Raw genomic sequence first — 17,984 nt, 5'->3', positions numbered from 1 at the left:
CGGGTCCACATGCTTTTGAACTGTCAAGGTTTTTTATGATAGCATGCACCTGAGCAGGGGTGATTTTCAGATCGTCTAGCGGTGCATCTGTCCGCATAGGAAAGTCAGGTAGGGGCTGGTTGGAAGGGTCCAGTGTGGAGTTTGAGGCAAACCGACTGGCAAGCATGTTAGCCTTCTCGGTTGCTGAGGAGACAAACTCGTGATTGTTGGTTAGTGGGGGAATTGTTGATTGCCCATTATTTACTACACTGTTGTAGATTTTCCAAAAGTCTCGAGTTCCTAGTTTTTGTGCTTTGATGCGTTTTTTAGTGGTTTCCGTAAATTCTCTATTAGCTGTCGCTATTTCTTTCTTAACGTTATTTCTAGCTTCTATATACTTCAGTCTGTTTGAACTGGACTTATGTCGGTTAAATCTGCGGTATGCATGCTGCTTTTGAGCAATAGCAGTGTCGCAAGTCAAAATAAACCATTGAGGAGAGTGGGGCTTACTATAAAATTTCCGCATGGGAACATGCGCTTCGATTGCAGTTTTGAACCAGTCAGTGGTCTCGTTTGCACACTGTTCAGCAGGGAGAGAAAAATATTTCCCCATGGGGCATCTCTGATTAGCTCTCTGATGGCTTCCCAGTCAGCCTTTTTATAATATCTCGTTGTTTTGAGCACTGGCTCTTCAGTTTTGGGTATAGAGTTTAGGGCGATTTCAACCATTATCACTGCATGATCAACGTTCCCGAGTTGGCTGTCGGCCTTCGTTATGCAATCATCGGGAACTGTGGTCAAAAACAGATCTAGAAGTGATGCGTGTTGTTTTTCCTGGTCAGGGAAACGGGTTGGAAACGTAACAATTTGTGATAGGGAGTGAGATATAGTGAAGCTATGAGTTGTGCTGCCCGCTGCATCTGTGTAAGTAGAGAATCCAAGCCAGTTTTTGTGGTGGACATTAAAGTCACCAAAAACATTGTGCGCTAGTGTCGAGGGAGAGTGCCGTGTTTGTGCTGTCAGAGACTTTGTGTATTATAGTGCAGTTCTGGATCCAGCGAGAGCGGCAGAGAAAATAAAAGTAGCTAATGTTGTGTTGCATGTTTAGTCTAAAGCACATAAAGACTTGATCATCCGATTCTAGGTTTGTTTCTCTAGTAAGGGGAAGGGTATTACGAATGTAAATTACAAGTTCGTGCATGTGTCTGTCAGAGTCCTTACGGCAGAGTGGGAGATGTCCAGGCATGTTAAAGTAGTTAGAGGGGATGGAGGAGTGTAGGTTAGTCTCACTTAGTGCTAAGATATCCGGGGTATTTGTTAAGAGAAATGCTTCAACATCAGCTAAATAAGTTCTAAGCCCACGGATATTTGTGAATGCAAGCCTCAAGGGAGGAGGCAAGTTGAATTTGTTTGTCCCTAAGCCTGGTTTAAGTTTATTTTTAGATTGTACTGTCGTCATATTATTTTTTAAAGAGTTTCAGTTTAGGTAAGGGAGAGCTAAACAAGAGGTTATGCAGAGCATCAGACATACATCACAAGTAGACCATCAGCTGACCTTTATCCAATTAGGATTGTGGCCTCAGGAAAACCCACCGGGGATTAGTGCAGAATCCCTTTCCATGCGCGACATAGCACTACAAACAACCCGATATTATTCAACTGTTGATGGAGCAATCGCTCTAAGCGCTACTAAAGAGTTAGGGTTCCTGTACTACCAGTCGGGAACAGCAGCCAGGAACTGTCAATCCGATACCCTCAACCCATTAGAAGAAGGACAACCCAATCTAATTCCTCAGGCATATATTGTACTCAAGCACTCCCAAATGTCCAATTTAGAGGTGGGGTGTGCCGGGAATGGGGAAAACGGCGTTTGTTGCCGTGGCCAAGAAACAAGATCTACCGTTGGATGTTTCTGTCGAATCGCTGAGATAGTGTCTCTGCGCCTGACTAATAGGCAAAGAAGGAATATGGAAGCCGGGCGATAGACAGCTCATCTGCTCCTTAAGCAGTTTAGGTTTGCAAACCTGTAATTTGTTTGAGTCACCAGCTCTAGGAAGGTTGTCATCCAAGACTGAAGAGGCTTCCCTCCCCTTTGGTTTAGTTTCAGAGTTTTCCTTCTCCTAGACGGATGATCTGGGAAGATCTACTGGGTCTGTCAGCACTGAGAGGGTTTGCTTCGCGTCTAGGTTCTAATCCAGGTATTTCTGCGACCCCAAACTATTTTAGATGATAGGAGGGTTAAGATATAAGTGCAATATAGTATGGATAAAACAGCAAGTTTTGAGTCATGTGTAATTAGGTGAATCGATATATGGGCAGGTTTTCAGTAGATGCGAATAAAGTTGAGGTATAAAGTGTGTTTCTATTATCGAGAAGATAATTTCAGTTTTCAAGTAAGAGTCATGGGACATTTTGCATAACAAGGAGTGTCGGTTCAGTTTCATATTAATCGTTGCAAAACTCTCGAGGAGACAGTTATGTAATGCAGATCGCTTTGCTTCTGAGTACGTACTTTGACTGTTAAATACCTTACTGGATAGGAATGAGCTCTAATGCATGCCTTAGAGGTAGAAATGTATAGATATTTAGTGATGGCTATTAAACAGTTTGCATGTGAGGGTTAGGAGCTGAAAGTTAGAGATTCCACTACAAATGCGGTGCAATGTGGGAGTGTAGTGGCGGCTTGGTGGGAGGGAGCAGATTGTTAGCGTTCAAGAGAAAAGGGGTTATTTAGTTACAAACAGTAGATCTTCATTAGGATTTTGTGTTACAGGTAAGGTTTAGTTTGAAGAAAGGAAATTTTTTTTTTAAATATATATATATATTTTTTGCCATGCTGATTAGACAAACGCAGTCGTCTTGGAGATAAAATGTATATTAAGATTTCGTAGCTAGCTGTTAGGTTTGTTTCCCCAGTTATAAGAGGAACAACTAGTTCATTGTGATTCGGAATTAGTATTCTGTATTTATTATTTATATGTAGTCATTAAGGTCAGGCACAGATTGTTGCATCTACTCAGAAAATTAGCCCTAGTATCACAGCTAAGATACTGTATATTGCAGTTACAAATATAGTGAGAGTTAAATTATAAGCTAAGTTCAGTGGTTTGGTATGGATATCATGGAGGCCACTTTATTAATACAAGCAAGCGCATAGTAATTGCAGATATTAAGTATATTACTTAAATAAAGTTATTCTGTCTTCTATAGTAGAAATAAAAATAAAATAAATCCTCGCTTCTGTTATGTATTCTTTTGACTAAGCTATTCATTTTTCGAGTCAAATTCTAACTACAGACGGCTCGCATGGAATCAAGGAGTTAAAGACAATATATACGCATATAATTAAAATACATTAAATAAATTTAAAAGAGAGAAAGTATAAACAGTTGGCAAAAAAGTAAAAAAAAAAAAAAAGCAGTTGGCATTTTGGTAGGATTAAATCAACCGACTATTAATCACGGACATATAATTATTAGACATTTAATAGCGGTTTTTTCATAACGCGGACACTTAATTACTTGTCACGGAGACAGTTAATCACTTCCCGAGGAAAACATATTTATGTAATAATATTATTCATGTGATTATGTTTTATATTACGTTAAATTTTTAGTCCCTATGACAATTATGAGGACATTTTTACGTGAGATTAAAATCTATAGGGTAAAACTGTCCCCCTTGCCAATCGTGCAAGAGTTAGAGGAGAGGCTATCTATTCGCTTAAAGTAAATATCAGCCACTTGTTTTTTTTCTAACAATTTAACGTTTATTTTAATTAATTTATTTTTCATTTAAAAATGTCAACAAACTTCTGCAAATAGTTTGTTGTATAAACACCAAACAATGAAGATGAGGACAATAGTTTGTTTTCGGAAATCCCCAAGTGATTAAATGTCTCTATATGATTAAGTGTGATGAAAAACCTACACAGACGACTTATTTTCTCATATCACTTACAAACCCTATTTAGTGATATTACTGAAAACGTACACAGACGCTCGTTAATTTTTTTTGTCGATTAGAATAGTTTATAAAACAGAACAGTCTGAACATTCGTACACAAAATAAACACGTCACTTCAAAAAGATTTATTACCCTCCTATGCATAAATGTTGTGTGTCTTTAACTGTGTTTTACTGCGTTTATTTCAAACATCCATTTTTGATATTACTTGCTAGCGAAACGCCATTTAATCTCTATTATTATATAAAAAGAACTTTGTGTTTGTGTGTGTGTGTGTGTTTGTGTGTGAGTCCATTCTCTATGGACTCGAAAACGGCTGGGCCGATTTCTTATGAAATTTCACACGAACGTACTTCATGTGCCTGGTAATGTTCTTAGATAGGTTTTGTATTGGAATGTCTTCGATAAGTATGGATAATCGATAATCAAACTAATCCGATGAAAAACGTAGCAGGCGATTTTGCCCAAAGTTTACACCTTACACAAACTTACATCACAAGTGCATTTGAGACGTTTTATCGAAAGGCCCGACATATGAATTCAATAGTAGATTCTTTTATAGTACATGGCAATGAGTGTTTGTTTAAAGCACATTTGCGTCATGATAGTTAACTTTTTCATTTTAAACTGACATTCAAATCATTATCACCGCACAACCAGGTATATAAAATCAGTAGTAGGTTCTTTGATATAACAGGGGCGTGTTCCAAATGAAAATTTCTATTTAGAGTACAATTGTAGCATAATATTCTATTTTTGCATTTTAAACTTAAATTCAAGACATTATACATAAAAATTATTTTATAAAATCTACAGTAAGTTCTCTACAGTGCAATTTAGACTACACTGTGTTGTTGACTAAGTCACCGCGATGGAAAGCATGTGAAGCTTCTTCCTGATGCACCGTGATAGGTCCCCAACTAGAGCAGGCAATCAATCAATTTGTTTGAAAAATATGCGGTTTCAATGATTTCGATGTCAATAAAAAATATGGGAATGTGAAACATTCGTGGATTATCATTCAATCCGGGGAAACGCTGGTTATCTCTGCTAGTTTATATTTAATTCAATATACATCTTTTTATCCTTTTCCCTCGTATTTTCTCAGTACCAAGATGTAATGCACAAAGATGCGCCCGCATCAATATATGGATCTTTGCACAATAAGTTATTATGTTGTGACTGTACCACGTATTTCCATTACCTTAGCAATTTGTTCAACGCACAAGTGAAATGCCTTTTTGCTAATTACATTTGATTTCTAGCTGGATTAACAAACGAGGTCGCAATTTTCGTCGCCAAGCTAATGAAGTGATAAACTGAGCATGCGTGTTAGATCGTCACCAAATAAAATGACGTAAAATCTGCTGTGCGCAAAGCTATTCAATCGGTGCCATTGTTTGCGCATGTCAGTTTGACGCTTCACCGGAAATAAGACTGATCCTTGATAATACTTCGCCTGCTGCGAGATAACATGAAATTACATCAGACATGATTTCAAAACAGATACCAGGTTTCAGAAACGAATGGTAGGGAAAATGAAAAGGATCAACCATAGAACGTCCTTTGGGTTTTTTCAGTTAATCATAATTTTACTTGTGTTGAACTTGTGAGATTTATATTTTCTTCGATAAAAATCTACTAAAGACTCACAATAATACTTACAAAATGATAAAGTTTATATAGAAATTTTTTTCCCATAATTTAATTAATTTATCTGATACAGCAGCACTTATTTAAAGCCCAACCATTCCCGCCGTAGTAAGGACGGTGTATACGTGGCAGTGTCAAGCTACCCAGTTAATACGGTTCTGAAAGTTTGAGAGGCGTCAACACCAGGATACGCTGTCCTCTAGTCGTCACTACTTAAAAGTGTTGCAAGCAAAGTGGTGTCAGGCGCAGAACCGCAAATCCATATAGTGATAATAAGAGAGTTGCTTTAGGACATGAACTACTTACATTTCTATGTGTGTTCTGGTACAAACCTTCCTCGACTTCGTATGCAACACCTGGGCTCTCTTTCTCTGCGTGCCTGTGATAAAAGCCTTCAATCTTGCAGGTATAGCGGATATCTATGACCAAACAGGGACTATACGCAGACCAGAAAACCAGGAAATACAATTTTCCTAGGCTCTATTTTGAAATCCGATTCGCTCAACTTCTTCCTCTTTCTGCTCCTCTGTCTTCTCTTTAATAGCAACAACAGCAACAAACAACAACCGATCGGTTTATAAGATATAAAGTAGCGATGATCGAACTCGTAGGAACTCTAGAACACCAATTAATTTATAATGGTTGTGAAATAAAACGGCGTGTACAAGAAATATGGGGAGACACGCTATCACTCAGAATCCAGGGAAATCCATTGATTATTACAAAAGAAAATTCCCTGATTTCTACTCGTATGCGAATACAAAACAAGTTCCAGTAATTTGTTGTTAATATACACTCCTCACCAACATCGCACTACTGACTCCTCATTGAGAGCTTATGGGTTGAATCGGTAGTCATTACTAAGCTCCCTTGTGACGTTTAATAATAGCTGCATCCTATATAAACTCGAGTGTGAGTAACATCATGTCCTTGTGGGTAGGTAAATAAATAGGAGAAGGTGTTAGCGACACTTGTTGCATGCAAGTAGATAAGTTTCTTCATGCTTGGTATGAAGAACATTATGTATATAAAATAAATAAATAACTATATGATTATTAGAATGAATGAAGGGACGCAAGGAAAAATCTTCAAAATTAATTACAGAAGAAAATAAGGAAGAAAAAAAAGGAAGTTATGAATTAAATTAAGGAAGAAATGAAAGACGAAGAGGATGTTGACTTCACATTGAGAGTTCTTCATTACGATCAGTGGTCATTATATATATATATATAAAAAAACGCTTTTCTGTCGTTCAGAAATGGTCACGCATTTCTGATGATATTTTGTCACATCAAGCCCTTGTGGGGAGGCAGATGAATAAAATAATTTCTCTAATTCCTCATCTTCCAACAGCGGTTAGAAAAAAATGTTGCACTTTGAATTATTTATTTGCAAAAATAAAAAAAAGGAAAAAAAAAACAAAAAAACAAAAAAGAAAAAACAAACAAACAAAAAAAAACAGTAAACGAATTTTACAAATAAGATATTATGTTGGTGCAAAAACAATGTCGGTTTTTGACGTGAAGTTCAACAACAAAAACCGACATTATTTTTGCACCAACCTAATACAAGTCTCTTAAAAGTGTGATAAGAGGGAGTCATTGGTCATCTCTGGTCTACCCTACTTTTGATTAGACGTATTTTAAAGGGAAGTAAACCTTGCTCTTGTCTTCCTTATCGAATATATTTTGAGAAGAGTTATGTCCCTTGCATTCATTTTTCGAGAGCAGATTTCAATGGACATATGTTACAACATTCTTGAGTTAATATCCTCATTATAAAAATGCATTTTTCTTTCAATTCTAGATATATTGATAAATATTATTGTTAATATATACCTAAGATTCTTCATTCAATTTAATTTTTAGATATTAGTCCGATGTCTCACAACATCATTTCAATAACCAACACGGTCAGATCAGTTCAGAGCAAAAATTGTGTCATTTTCAGGCATGATAGAAGGTTCCTCTTGCTTTTGGGATTTGTACACAACTGGCCAACTAGTAGACGGTCTGCAACAAAAATAAAACAAAAAAACAAACAAAAAAAAACGTTTTTCATCAAACGGAAATGGAATTATATCGTCTTGTTCAGGGCAACAATTTTGTTGTCCCCTCCTGTATTAAATGACAATGTAATACCAAATAACCAAAGACGAATAACCAAAGACGACCGCTGTGTATTCTTGCCCCCAACCTTAGCCCCCATATCATCGTCTTTATGATGTTCTGTAATTTTCAAATTACAAGAGCTCGTTCTGTCCAAATTATCGGAGAAGAATTTTAAAGGCTTTTTGACAATGTTTATATTAGCGCGTTCGGGGTATCGCCGAATTACCTGAGCAAGAAAATTCATATTATTATCGTGTAGATTGAATTAGATTTTTACTTAAGAGAAAAATACAATTCGCGCACAAATATGGTTAAATGACGTTTTAGGAATTTAACTTGACTAAATTCTCTACACAAAATAACAAGAAGGAATCTTAAATGAATAAAAACAAATATATTTTTAGAAAATGGAATGTGCGTTAACAATAGTAATACCGAGATACGTGATACAGATGTCGGCTGATAGAATGTTTTGTGGACGTACAAATAATGTAATCATAAAGAAATAGTTTTAATATATACAAGGGGCGTTAGTTAGAAGAGTTGAAAGGAATCGAGGAGGTCAGCCGAAGAAGACAGCTGAGGAGTCGTGAAGACACCGTGAAAGCTGTTGAAATCAAGATCCAAAATATGAAGTCAAAACACCGTAATTAAAAAAATTTTTTTTACATAAGCATCACCACTTATAAATGCCAAGAGGCCACTCGAGGATAAGGGTTAAAGACTGTACAGTAGTTAATTGGACAATATAGTAATCGTTAGTAATGGAAATTCGGTGAATTTGTTAACTTATATGGAACGGCTCATCAAGAACTTGTTTACGTTAGACTTGAAGACAACCATATTGTAGTCAGCTGGAAAGCAGGAAAACGGAAGACAATTCCATAGGCGTGCAGTTCTAAGAAAGAAGCTTTGTTCATGGAATCTATGTTTAGGTTTAGACACAGATAAAGAGTGGGGGGAATTATTGATAGTGTTTTCTGCCAGACAAAATGTTTACGGTGTGTGAATAAATATTATATAAAATATAATTTTGTAAAGTGTCATCTTTTAAAGAAACAGGTATGTGAATTTCTACCGATTGTTACTGTCATGTTAAATGTTCTGTAACTCTTAAATGTCTACAGATTCTGTCCATTATACAGACCTTTGTTTTTATGTACACCCCCCTCTTCTTCTTCACCAAATAATATTTGTCTCACTCTCCACCAATGGGACAGTGTCTCCTCTCGTCGCTTGAAGCCTTCTCATGTGATTGTCTTCAAGTCCAACGTAAACAAGTTCTTAATGAACCGTCCTCCTAAGTAATCCAATTTACAAAATTCCGACTTAATTTTTACTACGTTATAATCACATTGACTAATGTATACCATTAACCCTTATCCTCGAGCGGCCTCCGGACCTTGATAAGTGGTGATTCCTGGGTAAAAAAAAAAAAAAATGTACAAGTATTCATTATCCCCCTCAAAATAACATGCCGAGATATCCATGTCATTGTTCTAGTCCAACTCTAGCGAAATATTGTTCATAGAAAATTTGATACCTTGTTATCCAGCCGTAATATCAATCGATCATTGAAAAACAAGTACCCGTTACGAAAAAAAAAAAAAATGATGGATCACACACACGCGCGCGCACACACACACACACACACACACACACACACACACACACACACACACACACACACACACACACACACACACACACACCGTTTTACTGTTTCTAAAATCCTATAACATACGCATTATTACAGCTCTTCCCTTCTCCCCTGGGTCATATTAACAACCGTCATATCGTTTTCAAATCACTGATTGATCCATTGTTTTAACTGTGACCTCTATGACCTTTGTAAATTGATGTTTGCTACCGGCAAATGGCCAGATGACCTTTAGAAAATCTGTCTTCGTCGATTCCCGGTTTTTGCCTTGAATGCTTCTCGATTCTTTGCATCTTATTCTTCAATCAAATGAACAGTTTGCCAGTCGCTCATTCTCCAGCAACTCAGGTTTTAAAATTCAAGTCGATATCAATTATAACGATTGTAACCTTGTAAGATCAGAGTGCGTCGCAAGGAAGAGAAGACAAATAATAACTCGAAATTTGTTTTTTTTTAATTTTTTTTGTAATAACCACATTGATTTCCTCATTTTTCCGTCACACGTGACTTCTCGTTACGACCGTGACGTCGGCCACGTCTCTAACTAAATCGGCTCGTTCTCCCTGATCCCTACCTCACGATGACATAATTTCGCATTTCATATGCGTTTGTATACGCACGTCTGCGCTTTGTTACACACTAATAGAGTTCGGATGTGTGAAAAATAACGTTAAAAACGGTATTTCACACGTGAGGTTAAAGTAAGCATAAAGCGAGAAGATTGGAAAATTCTATTGCAAACAAAAAAGTGTAGAATTAGAAGTATGATATTTCGTCAGACTACAGGTCCCTATTCACTTGCCTCCTCACGTGGGAATGGTGAGATACAAAGTTGTTTTTTTTTTTTTTTTGATATGGGAAAAATGAAATCCACCTTCACCAAAAGAAGCACTTAGAATGGGGACAATTGACATTTTCCGATTCGATAGGAAAAAATTATGAAATGAAATCTTCAGAAAAAATGTACAATTAGATTATGGAAATGCGGATAAGCATGTAACATGCAAGTAAGAATAAAGATATAAACATAATTAAAGCCGGACCAAGATATTTCAGTCAATGGGTTCGAGAATATTCGTTTGGTGATATGACGTTATTGAAAAAGAACTCAATAATTTTATAGGCGAGTTTTCTAAATGAGCGAAGGGCGATTCAAATGAGCTATAGGTTGTTTAACCAGTTTCATTAAATTTAGCTTAAATTTTCTGTTTTAAAAAAAGATGACAAATACGGGCACCACTATATATATATATATATATATATATATATATATATATATATATATATATATATATATATATATATATATAAAATGAAAATTACAATTGAATTTACCAAAATGATCCAAGATGGTAAAATTAAAGTAAATTATGAATATTAAAGAATTAATATTTTTTTCCTTGTACATACTTTTTTGTGAATTATTCCATGGATTTCTGCCTTTGGATTATTATGGACCATCTTCTTCCAATTACGGGATTTCTTTGGATTTTACTTGTACAAATGGAAATTCTTTTAACTTTCTTGAAGTTTTACAGTTGGATTTTACCGTCACTGGATTTTTTTATCTTCCACCAGACTATCCATTAATGTGTAATCACCTTTTTCTTTACCATATTCCCTCTGCTTAACTTATTTTGTTTTCAAGTAAGATCTTTGACTTATTTGTTGTTTCATCAAATACTTCTGCATGCAAAATCCGATCCTGCATTTTGCTAATTCCTACCCTCTGATGAGAAGAAGAGTATTTCTTCGAAACTCCGCGGATTAAGGACTATCCATTTATCTAGTGTTTCCTTTTCAGATTAAATATGTTTTTAACTCATTTCAAAGTGTTTTTTTAACATATTTCATTCACTGTTTGCTCATATATATATATATATATATATATATATATATATATATATATATATATGTCATCCACATACAGTACTGTTTCGTTGCATCAACACTCATCAGTGCGGCTAGACATACACCTTTCGCAAGTCGTGGATCGAATCTACAACTGTCGAGTTGACAGTCGGTGTCCTAACCATCGGACCACGAATCAGTGCCGTAAATATTTCTCTTCAAGTGCGTATTAAATCCACACTCGCCCGTCGCTTACAGTGCTCAAACCATAAGTTTGTTTACAAACAAATTAATAGTGGGCTTCGCTTGATTGCTTAAATACGCGTCCGTGTAAAAATATATTTACAAAGTGCTCAACCCAAAGAGGGGGACTTTTTATTTGTCATCCACATACAGTACTGTTTCGTTGTATTACAACTCATCAGCGTAGCTAGAAACCCACAGACACCAAGGTTTCATCCTTTCGGGAATCATCAATGCAGGGTGTCACGATTAACACCGGCCGAGAAATTAAAACACGCCAACGAAGCCATCTCTGACTCCATTAGTAAGGACCAAATTCACTCGGTCCCCGTTATTCGTGAGAAATATTGTTGAAATTTAAACATTTATTTTTAAATGTTTTTAACGTCTGTCAAAGTAATCTAATTATTATATCTGCGCATGCAAGCTAAATTGACCGACTTTATTTCAGCTGTAAAGTTTCTTAAAGGGGATAACAAAGAATTAATAAAGCATGTTAAAAAGACTTTAAGAAAAGTTAAAAACATTTAATTTTTAAAAAGGAGAAATGAATTAAGTGAATTTATATATATATATATATATATAAGTAGATTACTGCTAATTGGTATATATATACATATAAACAGTCTAAATAGCAAAGTCTATTTTAATGTATTAGTAAATTCATTAATACAATTAAAATAAAATAAAAAAAAACATTGCTCATTGTAATGTAGATATATAATAAGCTCGATAGGTAGGCATATATATCTATCTCAATAAAAACATCGTTTCCGAAACGATCGTACAATTTATTGATTTTGTTTGTTCTTCCTTTTAAAACCGATTTTTAATTTTAATTACAAATTATCAATCATCTTACTCAATATATATATATACATATATATATACATATATATATATATATATATATATATATATATATATATATATATATATATATACATTCACCAAGATACAAACCTTGAAATTTCTACGTCCCGGCACAGTAGAGCATCTAGAATTCTAAAATGATCACTTATCTGGTACTAGCCAATTTCATCGTTACTTAACTTCGGCGATTTAGCGAGATCCGGTGTTTCAATGTAATTATGCCACTCAGAGAGATGCTTCACTCATTCTTCGTGAAGACATGCATCTAAAAGAAAGAACACCTTGATATAAAGCCAGAGATCTATTGTCTACTCCGATTGGGATTAGCAGTTGTTCCAAAAAGTGTGAATGGTTCTACATTAGCCTTCACCACAAATCATCTGTGCTATTTTACCGGTACTATTTTATGTGAGTAAAAAATTAAGATCAAATGCTAACAGTAATACTCGTAATTTAAATGTGTTGTATAGAGCTACTCATGTTTTTTAAGAGTGTAGCAGACGAAAATCGCAAAAAAAGAAAAAAAAAAGAAAGAAAAACAACATAGTAGCAGGAGCGAATTCTTGCGGTTGGAGATTTTAATCCACTTTCTTCCTGACTCCTTCAATCAGAAATCATCTCTCATTCACGTGACCGAAAGTATAAAATATGAGACCGACAACAAACTCCCCCCTTTTTTCTTCCTGGCTCTTGCTAGCAGCAAACATCACCCTGGCCTTTTTGGAGCTTGACCTCGCCTGTGTCTTTGGCCCCTGGCTTGCGTGAGTACATGCAAGCCAACATGGCTATCTCCAACACACGTATCCACTGAACACTTTTCTCTTTCTTTCTCATTAAATCGGCTTTTCTAATCTACATCTCCACATCAGAAACTCTTCCCACAACAACTATAGATACAAGCACGCATAAACACTATTCTCCTTCAACAAGTCTACGTTTCCACACAACAGCATTTCCACCCGTTTCTATGCTATATTCCGACTAACGAAGATAACGAATAAAGTTGCTTTTAAATGTTAGAATAAGACTTCTTTCGTTGTCATCATTATGAACTAAAATAGCTCCAAATGTTTTTGCGAGCTCTTTTTGGAATCCAATAGCAAACTCTTATCTCGAACCTTCTTTGGTTTAATCTGCCTTTAAATGATTTTGTCTCATTGATATATTTTAGTCTTTTTCACCACAAGCAATGAATATTCCCACCTAAAACGTAAGATGACACTATTTGAGATCATGTTTAACAGGGAAGTGTGAGGAGTTGAGAAGCAATATGTTTGTTCACATTACATTTAAACTTCTGCAATTTAGTACAGTCAGGCAAGCAGGAAACAAAGGAGGGTTCTTCAGTCTAGCACTCCGCGGGAAGAAACTGATGAAATAGAAGCATTTCCGGTATCTAGGCATCCTCACAATGAGGGGGTGGGATTTTGCAGTTTGTTGGGCTACGCCGTGGGGGAACAATTTCTATGAGTTCATCTGAGAACATTCCATTAAAGTGCTAGTGAGTTAGGCACAGGGATGTGACATTGCGATGATAGGACAGAGGTTGGAGTTTGGATGACAGTGTCAAACTGAGACTCTTTTTTGGAACCTGTCTAAGAGTGGGAGACTAGTGGTAGATGTACTAGTCCAAATGTGGCAACAATACTCCATGCATGGGCGAAGTGTGCCTTTGTAAAGATATGCTTTAATAATATCTAGGTCACAGCGATAAGTTGGCAATGTTTTAGCAAGAGGCGGCACCTGTACGAGTTTAATATATGGTACGTTTGATGGTTTTCACAGATTGCTATGGTCGTTCTTTTTAGAGAAATTTTGGCTGGGAAAATTGCTAAACCATTCGTCGCAAGGTAGGTACAAACTGCACAACTACGCACAGGTAAACATTTGTTTGTTAATCAGAGAGTGGAATTATCTATTTCATGTGAATAAATGGTGTATGTCAGTATAAGTATGTAAGTTAAAAAAAAAAAGATAAAATAATGTTAAACAAAAGAGAAAGTATTTTTCGCTAGAAATATGTCTGCTGTTTAACGAATATTTCAAAACTATACATATAGATCGCAATTTCCGTCAGTCTTGACAGACTATGGATACCCACTTTAAGGATGCCTGCGCGTGGAATTTTTTGTGCCAAGAGTGGCGCGATCCTCAACCGTACCTCCTCTGAGTCGGCTTTGTTAAATACCAGTAGCAAGTAGAGGTCCAGAACGACTGGAAACAATGCCGAGATAAGCGAAAAGCACATACAACGCCTAGAATTTCCAAATGGTCATCCATCTGATACTAACCAAGCTCAACATTGCGTAACTTTGGTGATCTGACGAAGACTAGTGTGTCAACGTGATCAATCAATATATATCTACACACACACATATTAATACATATATATGTGTACACACACACACGCGCGCATATATATATATATATATATATATATATATATATATATATATATATATACATATATATATATATTAGTGACGGGACGATTCAACATTTTTCCCGATTTCGATACAATTACTGATTCCGTACTGAATTCTCGATTCCGAGACAATTACCGATTCTGATTCTTTATAAATCTCTAAATATTTAACTATATAGCTATAATTTTCTCTGATTACTGTAGAAACACGAATGTTAAATGTGCAGATATTTTCCTAAGCGCAACAATATACTTGCGGAGGAAGATCTATCGATTTTAGCTTCACTGGTTTAAAATCAATAAATATGTACTATTTTATCATCATTACCAGCTTAAACAAAATTAATTAAAAAATACAAAAGAATCGTTTTGGCATCGGAAAATCGGTGCAAACTTTTTTTCAATTCTTTTTCAACGGATTACACCCCTCTTACATAAAGGATTATTCAGCACCCCCTCCCGTTTGTTTACATGAATTCACGTGTAATTTACTTAAAAAGTTACTTTTGTCATCTGAGGACCCGTGCTGAATAATAACGTTATTACCTATTATTTAACATGAGAAGGGTAAGGTATTTTCTAACTATTCTGTACTTTCACCTAACAATTTACTAAAAAAACGGATATCGCAAAACCTGAATTTAACTTGAAAATACTATTTAAAAAATAGAGCAGATCGTTAAATGCAAAAACACATTTTAAAACGTCGTAAATAATAAAAAAAATAATGATGGAGGGGGCAGACCGAACTTTTCTCAAAGTGAAAAGTCGCAAAATAATGATGATGATGATGATGATGATGATGATGATGATGGCGGAGTGAAGGAGTCAACTTCAAATCGGAGCTGTAAATGGGAGATCGATTTACTTAAACGTTATATGTGAAACTGAACCCCTTCTAAATCCTTAATTATTGATTTTTTTTCAATTTTTTTTTAATAATCTGGTAGCGTAGTGTCCAATAATCCGCAAAATAGTTGGAAAAAAAGACGAAAAGGAAAAAAATTGTAAGGGGGGGGGGGTGTCAATTTTTCAGGTGTACCACATATTTAAAAAAAAATATTTTCTTTGCCCAAATTGTGCGAGATACAAACTAGAACTTGATTAAAAAAAAACTACGTTTTTCGTGTCAAAAAATATTTATTTACGATTATTTTATTTATATTTTTCATTTAAAGTTGGAAGTGTTAAAAAATGTTTTTCTAAGGTAAAAAAAACCCTACTTGATCAATTTATATATTTTAAAAAAATATTTGAGATTTTTACGACCTAACCCAGGGTAGTTTACCTCCTTAAAAGAAATCAAAGTCTACTTTTGTTTGCTAACACGTTTCACCGGCCTTTAAATTTTATATAAAAGAAGGATTAAAAAAAATAACTAAAATTTAACATTTATGTGTGGATGTCACTTTTCTATATAAATTTAACGTAAAACGAGACCCCATTCTTGGCGACCTAGCGGAACATATAATCGTTAGATTTTTTTTTTCAAGCTTGATTGCGGGGGTGGGGGAAGAAAGGGGAAATCTGGTCGGGTGGGGTCATAAGTTCCAAACATTTTAAAAATACGTAGAAACACTTCAAACGTGTGTGTGTGGGGGGACTTTTCATTTTCATTTTTAGATTTGCTATGAAAATGTATCACTGTTAAATATTATTTTTCCTGGTATTTTTAACGCTGTTAACACGCACACACGAACACACACACACGAACACACACACACACACACACACACACACACACACACACACACACACACACACACACACACACACACACACACACACGCGTACTACAAAAAAAACTAAGGTGAACCTGTGCAATGCACACTCCATCCTTGTATTTTTTCTTTTTGTTTTTTATTTCATTTTTTTTTTCAACGGATTACACACCTCTCATATAAAGGATTTTTCATTTAATCTAAGGGCAATGATGTTAAGACCTTTATTATCCAATGTATTACGTATTGTTGTATTGTTTACATTGGTCGCCACGTTTGTTTTCGCACGCATGTGCATTCAGTTTTTGCGCGTTAAGCATTACTTCTGTATACTCACTATTCCATAGTCAGCTATAACATATACTCATCCAACGGGTCAGAGGTAGTCTAGTCTAGTATATATATATATATATATATATATATATATATAAACACACACATACACACAAATATATATATATATATATATATATATATATATATATATATATATATATATGTATATATATACGAGGTGCATTAAATAAAGTTTCAGAGTTTTTTGTACAGGCATTTAAAATTGTCAAACTCTTGGAAATTCAGTATGCTATTGCTAAACATCTTATGAGATGACTGGCCAATTTGTATGATTCCAGGTTGAAATAAACAGACACCCTACTACACCGTGATTATCACAGCTGGTGAATTTTAAAAAAATGCAGTCTGGATGTAACGACACTTTAGTAGTACCATATGCAATAATAATCTGCTTTTAAAGTGGGAAAAAATTTCACAGAAACGTGTGGAATGGTTCATACTGTTTTTTGGACCGTGTTACACAAATCGAGCATCAGATTTTGAGTGGCATAAGGAATTCAAGGAAGGCAGAGTGTATGTGAGGAATGATGATAGGTGTACGGAGAGTAAGGAAAGCAGAAAACTGGAGTTGATTGGCCAAATAAAGAATTTCATAGATAAGGATTGTTGTGTGTTTACATAGGCAAGAAGTGCACAGTTTGATGTCAGTGTGAGAAACGCAAACACAATTATTCGTGAGGAACTGAAGATGTGGAAGATTTGCGCAAAGTTTTTATTGATGGTGTTTAGAGAAGATCGGAAAAGAAGACGTTACCATGAGCATGTCCTCAGTTCCTTAGTTCGTTAGCCTCCCTATAGTCCAAACCCTGCTTCCTGTGATTTATCGTTATTCCCTAAACGTAATGAGACAATGAATAACTGACGATAGACATGGACACGCTCACACAAGACAATATCTATGAGGCCAGAAATTGTTGAAACGGCATAACCAGTGCATTGCAGCCAGAGAAGATTACTTCGAAGGCGACTAGAATTTAATATATTTAAAAGTGGTGATAGAAAAATGTTTGGAAACTTATTAAAGACACCTTATATATATATATATATATATATATATATATATATATATATATATATATATAACTACTTCATTTACTCACATAAAATTAATATACGAAAGTGTAAATTTATGCGTAAACTTTAAA

This window comes from Euprymna scolopes, chromosome 32 (genome assembly GCF_053919585.1).
Source record: "Euprymna scolopes isolate OS-2025 chromosome 32, ASM5391958v1, whole genome shotgun sequence".
Taxonomy (NCBI): Eukaryota; Metazoa; Mollusca; class Cephalopoda; order Sepiida; family Sepiolidae; genus Euprymna; species Euprymna scolopes.
This window is presented reverse-complemented; position numbering follows the sequence as displayed.